Here is an 8,500-nt window from a genome sequence, read left to right on the forward strand (position 1 = left end):
GCAGTCTGGAATTGCCACTGGTCACCGCTGACATTGCTGGCAGTATCTGCAGGTGGTTGCCAACCTCTGGTCAGCACTCACACACACACACACACACACGCACGCATGCATGCGCATGCGCGCGCGCACACACACACACACACACACTCCACTGCCGACAGCATTGCAGCTGCTCGCAGGAGCTATAAACTGTGTTCATGTTGGGCTTGAGAGCCTGGAAGCTGATCGGTTATATATCATCAGGGAGTCATGTGAGCATTGCCAGAGTGGTTTGATTTGTAGATCAGTTCACCCATGTTTAATCACTGTGTTTAATAATTGCCAGCTAGAGCAAATATTGAGGTAAGAGCCACTCACATGTCCTTAAGGTGGACTGTAGGGAGTGCTCCTGCTCCCTTATCTTCCCTTTGAAAACGATATACTTTAGGAGTGGTGGCATTAAGTGGGGCACTCTAAAAATGAGACTGTCACAATCATAGATTTCATAGACATTAGGGCTGGAAGGGACCTCAGAAGATCATCGAGTCCAGCCCCCCATCCGAAGGGCAGGAAGGCCCCTTCCCGAAGCCCCGCCAGGAAGCCACCCGCCTGAATCAATTCTTGCAGTTTGATTAAAGACCTTTGTTAGCTTCTTCAGTTTGGATCCTTCCCACCGTCTGATCCTTGCTCAGAAAATTCCTAACCAAGCCAAGAAGTGGTATTGTTACCCTCACCTTATCCCACATGTTGCTGTTTGAGTTTCCCTTTACAAAGGGACATGTTCCTATGGTACTAATGCAGTACATTAAACAAGTTTTTGTGACTCAGCTGAGGACCTGCTTCAGTCCCCAGTGAATTCAGTTCAAAGCTGTTCATGGATTTCCTTCAGCAGTGGTTCAGGCAGTGTTTCTGGAGATTATAGCCTCTTAGCTAATAAGCTTTATTTGGCTGACTATAACTATGAATGGCAGATACCACACTGGATGCAGGAGTGGACACAGCACTGTGATAATGAACTGTGTACCAAGCCAGTAGCTCCTAATTCTTATGGAAGCCAAACAGTCCAGGCCTTGTACTAGTTGCAGAAGTCCTGTGCCATGCAGGATTCATTTGGTTTTGTTTTTACCAAGTTGCACTGTTCAAAGAAGCAGCTATTTTAAGAAAACATTATTGTAGATCTTGAAGACAACATATCACCTGCAGGCAACCTTGCTATGTAAGGGGACAGGAACAGGTTCTTTAATTGCAGAAAAAAGAATGCATTTGACCTTGTGAAAGATGAGGGCATCTATGAAATGCAATTTTTATCAGAGAGAGGCAAGCACCCATTAATGACTCAAGTTTTGCAAACAGATTGGCTTGTGCCCCAGCAGTAAATAAGCAGGGAAACTAGCTGTTTTTCTTTAAAAAAATGTTCACATCCTGTACAGCACTGTTTCCCAAATTGTTGATACCTGGGGCACACTTCTGTTCTGGATTAAAATTGGCAGCACACTTCGTTCTTACATCCAAAGGGGTGTGTATGTGTGTGTATTTTCCCAAAACATATAACATATTTCTTTTCTTTGCCAGAGGGAATCATACCAGTGCTGAGATGTCCTTTTTAAAAACAATGACACCAAATAAATCTTTCCTGAAGCAAAGGATAAGCCTCTATACCAGTGGTCCTCAACCTTTCTAGCCTCAAGGCACCAACCATTCCATAATTTGCCTGAACTGTTTTACCTCTAAATTCAGAAAAGATATGTAGGAGGGCCTTGAGGCTAAAAAAGTTGAGAAAAGTTGATCTGATGCCACTTAATAGGGGTGAAGCTCCCCCTGCTGTGCCCAGCTCTTTCCATTGTCTGTCCCCTATCTGTACCTCAGGGCAGGGGCAGGCACCCTGTTGAGAGTGCTATTACAGGTTATCTCACACAGGCAACCATCCCACAGCCCCTCCTGCCAGCCCTGGGAATATGAGAGGAGTGGAGGGGATGAGCCAGGCTGCAAAGCATCTCTCTGCATCTGTGCACCTGCCCACCCTCAGCAGCATGTATTGCTGGGAACATGGGGAGCAGGTGAGAGGCCTGGTACAGGGGCTGCCTGGGGGCAGGGAAGGGCAGCAGTCATGGTGGCAGCCCACAGAGAAGCAGTCACTGGTTTTGCTGGAGTAGCTGGGGAAGGTACAGGGTGCCAGAAAGGGGAGGAGAACATTTACCTTCTCACCTGGAGGATCTCACAGCACACTTCTGTCACTTGTGCATCAATATAGTTTACCCTTTGGCATCACAGCTGTAAAGAGCAGCTGAGATCAGAACAGCAAGTATCTGGTCCTCAGCAGGAGGGGATGCAGTGACAGTCTCTGACAGTGTCCCACTACCTGTTTTCTTTCACATGTCAGGTGAAATTTGGGCACCTGGGCAAGAGATTCTGTTTCCCCACAGAATCCAGATTTTGGCAGACACACTCCTGTTCTCCTGTTCACTAGTGTTATACTGACACTATATAGTGTTATATTGCCTCCCTCCACTGATGGCTAGCAAATGGTATTTAGAGGTTTGCTTTTGGGAATTGTCTTGTAGGTAAAGTAGATATGTATTTAAAAAATGGTCCAGGGCAACAGCAATGGTTAATTGATTTCTAAAACCCTGTTTGTGCCTTCAAGGCCCACTGTGTCTGACACAGGAAAGCAGCAAGCGGACACACAGGCTGAGAAATTGAAGATATGTACCACACTTTTCTATAACATGAGATAAGGGCATCTGCCGCCTTGGCCAAGTCACAGTGCCCAGCTCCAGAGCCCTTGGGATTTCCAGTTTTGGGGAACAGACCAAATTAGGAGAAGACTGGAAAGAGCCCAAATTAGGATGTGTGCATGTGATGGGTTTGTGAAATGCTGACAGGACAGAATGTGAACAGTATGATGAGAGAGACCAATCAACAATGTCCAAAGATGAAGAGTCATCACAGAGAGAAATGGATACAAAAAGAGGGATTTCAGAGCAGCAAAGTGTCCCTGAGAGGGGATCCCGAGGCCACCATGGACAGAGGGCACACCACCAGCCTGTTTTAGCCACCCCACTGTGATGGGGGGAGGTTGGGTTGGGCCTCAGCCTCTGACCTCCAGACTGCTGACATCTGACATTCAGGAGAGAACCTCAGAGTGAAGTTTACATTCTGGCCAGACATACCTTGACCCTGTGAACCCTGGGACTGGTGGATATAGAGTTGTTTCCATTGTTCTTATCTGCTATCACTGTGTATCAATAACATTTGCCTATTATCAGATGGAGACGTCCTGGTCAGTCTGACAGTTTAGGTCCACCCAGAACAAGGTATCTGGGTCATAAACCCAGTGCCAACATCCATCCCTTATTGTATTAGATGAACTGGTTCTGTCTGAGGGGTGGGGATACAGCTACTAAGGACTAAGAAGGCAATCTTTATACTAATATGTGGCTTATGATCTGTTTGTTTCCCTTATTTTTCTGCTTCTAGTCCATGTGGATTCACTGTGGGATTTAAGATTTAAGATGTGTCTTTTCCTTTGCATGTTGCATTGTGATTTGTAAACAATTTGTGCTGGGAAACTAAGCCTTCACTTCCCCTGCGCAACCACCAGATTTCAGATTGCATCTCCAGTTACAGCTGCACATGCTCAAGGAAATAGCCCAGGCAAAGCTGATTTGGAACAGTTCTGTGGAGGATGTGCAGAAAGGCTAAGATCCCACTAACTTCCTCTTAGCTGTGTTGGCTCCTCTGACTTCTCAGGAGTAAACAGCAGAATGGGGATAGTTAGATGTGTCTTCAAATACAAACAGGCAGATGATCAGGTGAGTAAGGCAGTGCTGTTTGCACACTGTCACTTTTCAGAGGAGAATCTCCTTGCAACCAGAAGTGTCCCAGATATTTCAGTTGGTTATTCTGGAAACTAAATGCATACTGAAATGTACCAAAGTTTGGGGCGGATAGCTTCAGTCAGAGCTGTGCCTTGTCTAAGCAGAAATTCCAGGAGAATGTTAATACCTTTGTAGAGAAGATGATGAAGCCTCAATGTTTTAAGGGAAATTACTTTGCTTTGGCTAGTTACTGAACACCCATTCAGAGGAGGGGCTTTCCTAGCGGTTAGCACAAGAGATTGACAGACAAGAGACTTTCATTGTAGACCTCTTTTACCACTAGGTTGTTGTACTGACTCAGGCAAGTGACTTAATCACTTTGTACCTCAATTCCCCTGTTGAAAACATGTACATAATTAAGGATACAATTATAAGGCACTATAAGAATTGCAAGTAAAAATGCTATTTAAATACAAGGTGTTATTATCTTTTGTTATGAAATGTTTTGTTCTGCTTTATTCTCCTTTACAGGTGCCTTTATATTAGCATTCATCTGAAGCCCTAAATCTGTATCATTTCCACTACAGAGAATGGCTCAGGAGCAGCAGGGAAGAACTCTGGTTTTCCAGGGGGAAAGAACTATGTGGATTTCTCCCAGCAGCCTGAGAGAGCTTCTGGAGCTCAAGGCCAAGTACCCCAAAGCACCTGTCATTGTGGGGAACACCAGTGTTGGTATGGAGGGTCCAAGAGTCCCTTTTCACAGGGATTATTATTATTTCTCTCTCTGTAGGGAATTCCACTGTGGTCCTAAGCTGTTCTTTGGGTAGCCATGTACACAGTCATGTACATTGACTGTAAGGAGATGTAGAGAGACCCCAATTCTCAGATCTATGCTCAGATGGTAGAAACTTGCCTGTGTTGTTATTTATTGGCTAATATTGTATCCTGAGGTGCCTGGGATTTTGCAAACAGCTAGAATGGCAAACACTTTGGTGCTGATAGTGCATCTAAAGGCTTGGTGCAGTACCCACTAAACTCAGTGGGATTTTCACTATTGATTTCTGTTGGCATTGGATCAGGGCCTATATGAGGCATGATATGGCAATGGGAGCTAGGACACAGAGACTGAAGATTATAGCACTGATAAATCATGGTAAATTTATAGCTACATACACATATCTTATTTGCTGCTTTTAAAATATATGTTAGCTGGAAGGTCAGTGATGCATGTTCCAGACCCAAGAGGTGGTGCTGGAATTTTGCATGGAGACACAAAAGAACATAAAGATGGGATGACTTGGTGTAGTGAAAGATGGAGGCAAAGTTTAATGATGGGTAGGGATGAGATGGCAGTGGGTTGGTTGGATGAGGCTTTTGACGTAAGACTCTATACATAACATGACAGGAAGCAGAAAGTTGATTCAGGGAGACAAGAAGCTATGCAGAGCAGTAAACCATGAAAATAATTCTGCTGTCATATGGTGTCATCCCACCTTCTGAGCGATGTGGCAGGGAAAGCAAGGAGTGCAGAGAAGAAATTGCTATAATCAGGGAAGGAAATGAAGGATATCATGGAAACGGCAGAAGGACAGAGAGTTTGAGATTTGTAGCAGAAAGAACCAACAGGGTCTTGCACAGGAGGAATAAAGGAAAAGGAATCCATTGTGCCCAAGAGGTTGGTAGACCCCAAAGCAGGAAAGCTGATGGTAATAATGAGTTCTTGGAATGCATCCATCATATTATAGACCCACAGTTCTGGGAATCTGATATAGCCAGCTTTAGTTTCCTTATTCTCAGCATAATTCTCCATCCTTCACTGTTGATATGAAATTTGCTGGTGTTCATCATCCCATTATCCTCTATCCCACCATGATTCCAGATTTGCATGATGTGAGTAGCACTACTAATGGTGAGTTCCTGATTTAACTTATAACAGTTCTGTTAATGGCAATGATGGGATTAACTTGGGTGATGTGATATTAGATACTAGAAGAGATAAGAGTCCTTGATTCTCATCAGTACAGAATGTTTTTCTAGGAAAACAGTTCACATGGGCCAATTGTACAGTTGGGATCATTTTGAAGTATGGTGATGCTCTCATTCAACTGCTTCAAATATTTTGTTCCAGGACTAGTGATAGGAGCTGCCTGCGGACTGGCCCAGCTCAGAGACATCCTGAGAGAAGTGATATTGGAGCTCCCAGAGGAGAAGACAAAGATTTTCCATGCTCTCTTGCAGCAGCTGAAAACTCTGGTTGAAGAACAGATCAGGAGTGTGGCTGTATGTTTTCAGTTTTGACAGTGAATAGGCCAATACCACAAGCATATTAGTGTGGCATTCCCTTGCAAAATGATAGCATTTATTTAGAGGTGGGTGGTCCTGGGTCTTGACCAGGAATATTAAATTAGGTGTGTCCACTTATCCATCTAGTAGAAGACAGCCTGCATTGGAAAGGATTAAAAGTTATTATTGTATGATAAGCTTATGTGAAACAAATTAGGGGTGGCAGTCCAGACACCAAGGAAGAGGTGTCTATGTAGCTGTAGTGAGCCCTGCAGTTGATAACCATGTTGGCTGAGAATCCAAGGATTGAATGGGTATGAGACTGAGTTCTCACTCTCCCTCCTGTTGGTACACTGGGAAGGCAGGGTCTGCACTGCAACTACCTATGTTCTATGGGCAGAATTCTATTTTATCTAGTGGTGAATGGATGACCAAAGTGCAGCTTGTGACCAGTTGTGACTTACCAACTAAAGTTCAGGAGTGATCATATTTCCTCTAGGCAGGAATGTGTCCCTGTTATAGGTATAGAAACATCCTCTGGAGACATGCAGACATCTTCTGATTCATATAAAGGGGGCATTTACACTCCCAGAAGAGGTAATAATATTGCTCCTACACTTGAATCAGGCAACTCTCAAGCTGCACTTTGCTGGTCCAGTAGGTGTCATTTGAATTCTGCTGCATGTGCTCAATATACATGTGTGTTTAGGTGACCAAGACATTTCCCCAGGCTTCCCTGTCCCCAGCCCTTGTCATTTTCTTCTAACCTTCTTTGTTCTACTCCTTTGTGACCTTCTTCTCAGGCTCAGGGAGGGTCCTTTGTGCAGGAACTACCCAGGACACTTTAGGTCTGTGTCAGGAATGGGAAACATCAATCAAGACTGAACAAGCTATTTCCAGCTCTTTAAATTGAAATTAGGTCCCTTAAATTTCCAATAGCTGTGAAAGTGGGGTCATGTTATAGGTCACACTGTTCTGTATGGGAAAGAGAGCCATAAAAATAATCTCTCTATTTGTGAAAGTCTTTAGAGGGACACATTGTTAGTATAGGAACAACATGGGATCTGAACCCTGTCCTGGCAGTTGGCAACTCTATCCTCAACCTGGCATCAAAAGGTAAGATGTAGAATATCTATGTTAGGGACCTGGGCTAAATGTGTAGAGCAACACTGGATAGCACAGAATGACAATGACCAATACAGGCGATGGGTCTGAGAGAGGTTTTTTTGATTCATGTTGACAGATACTGGAAAAAATGATTCCTATGAGTGTCCCTGGCATTTTCCTATGAGTGTCCGTGGCAAAAAGTATTATCACACAGACTGCTATCATCTTTTCTGCTGTATACTGCAGGAGAAGCAAAGCTGGCAATCTCATGAAAGTGAGTTGGCGGGCAGAGAAAAGAAAGGCAGCCACTGAGGGTCAGCACCTTCCTACCGCTCTGCACATGCCAAGCTAGCCCAGCTTTATCTTACAGATTCCTAGATCTTGCCATTGGTTGCTTTTTCTGCTGATGTCTTGCTTGTCTTGAGAAAACCTGTGCCTCATTGTCTTAAAAAACTCTGAATATCAAATTTGCTAGCAGTTGGGTTGGAGAGCAAGTGAAATAAATCAATCCTCAATTCTCATAGATATATGGTGGGAAGGGAGCTTGCAGATCTTCCAGTCCAACCCCCTGCTCTGGGCAGGAGAGAAAACTGGCTCAAATGACCCCAGCTAGGTAATCATCAAGCCTCCTCTTAAAGACCCCCAAGGTAGGAGCCAGCACGACTTCCCTTGGAAGTTGGTTCCAGATCCTAGCCACCCTAACTGGAAGTAGTGCCTCCTGATATCTAGTCTGAACCTACTATCTAACAACTTATTGCCGTTATTCCAGGACACGCTCAGGCACAACAAGGTATCTCCCATTCCCCGCTGGCCCCCCTTTGTAAGTTTATAGATGGTAAGGAGAAACACTTACCAGAGGACAGTTTCAATCTATCAACCTCTGGGTTATGGGCCCAGCACACTTCTGCTACACTGCTGTGCTGCTGCAGATTATGTGGATCACTTCTAATCAATAGTTGCTTCTGAAAAATGTCTCTAATTTTAGTGGTTTTGAATTTAAAATGTTCTCAAATGTCTCCTTCACATCATAAAGTTGGATAAGTTCTACCTTAAAACATATTTTGCCTTGATTCTTTAATGTCCTAAAAGCCTTTGAGCAGCAAAACAGAACTAGAAAAATACATACATTCAAACAATTGATCCCTCTGCTTCTTAGGAAAAAAAGATTCAGCACCCATTTGAACCCTTTTCTCTTTGAAAAGCTTCATTTTGATATTCCTGGGAAAGCTTCTGCAGTGCAGCATCAGTCCTAGATCCCAAAACGCTGGAGAATTTATACAGGGCATCTCTGGTCTCTTTTGTTCTCAGGTTTG

At 44.0% G+C, this 8,500-nt stretch overlaps 1 pseudogene; it reads left to right on the top strand.

Annotated features, from left to right (window-relative positions):
* LOC109301642 overlaps positions 1-8,500 on the top strand; it is a 66,287-nt pseudogene that overhangs the window by 17,507 nt on the left and 40,280 nt on the right.

Source organism: Gavialis gangeticus, unplaced genomic scaffold (genome assembly GCF_001723915.1).
Source record: "Gavialis gangeticus isolate Ggan-Ray unplaced genomic scaffold, GavGan_comp1, whole genome shotgun sequence".
Taxonomy (NCBI): Eukaryota; Metazoa; Chordata; order Crocodylia; family Gavialidae; genus Gavialis; species Gavialis gangeticus.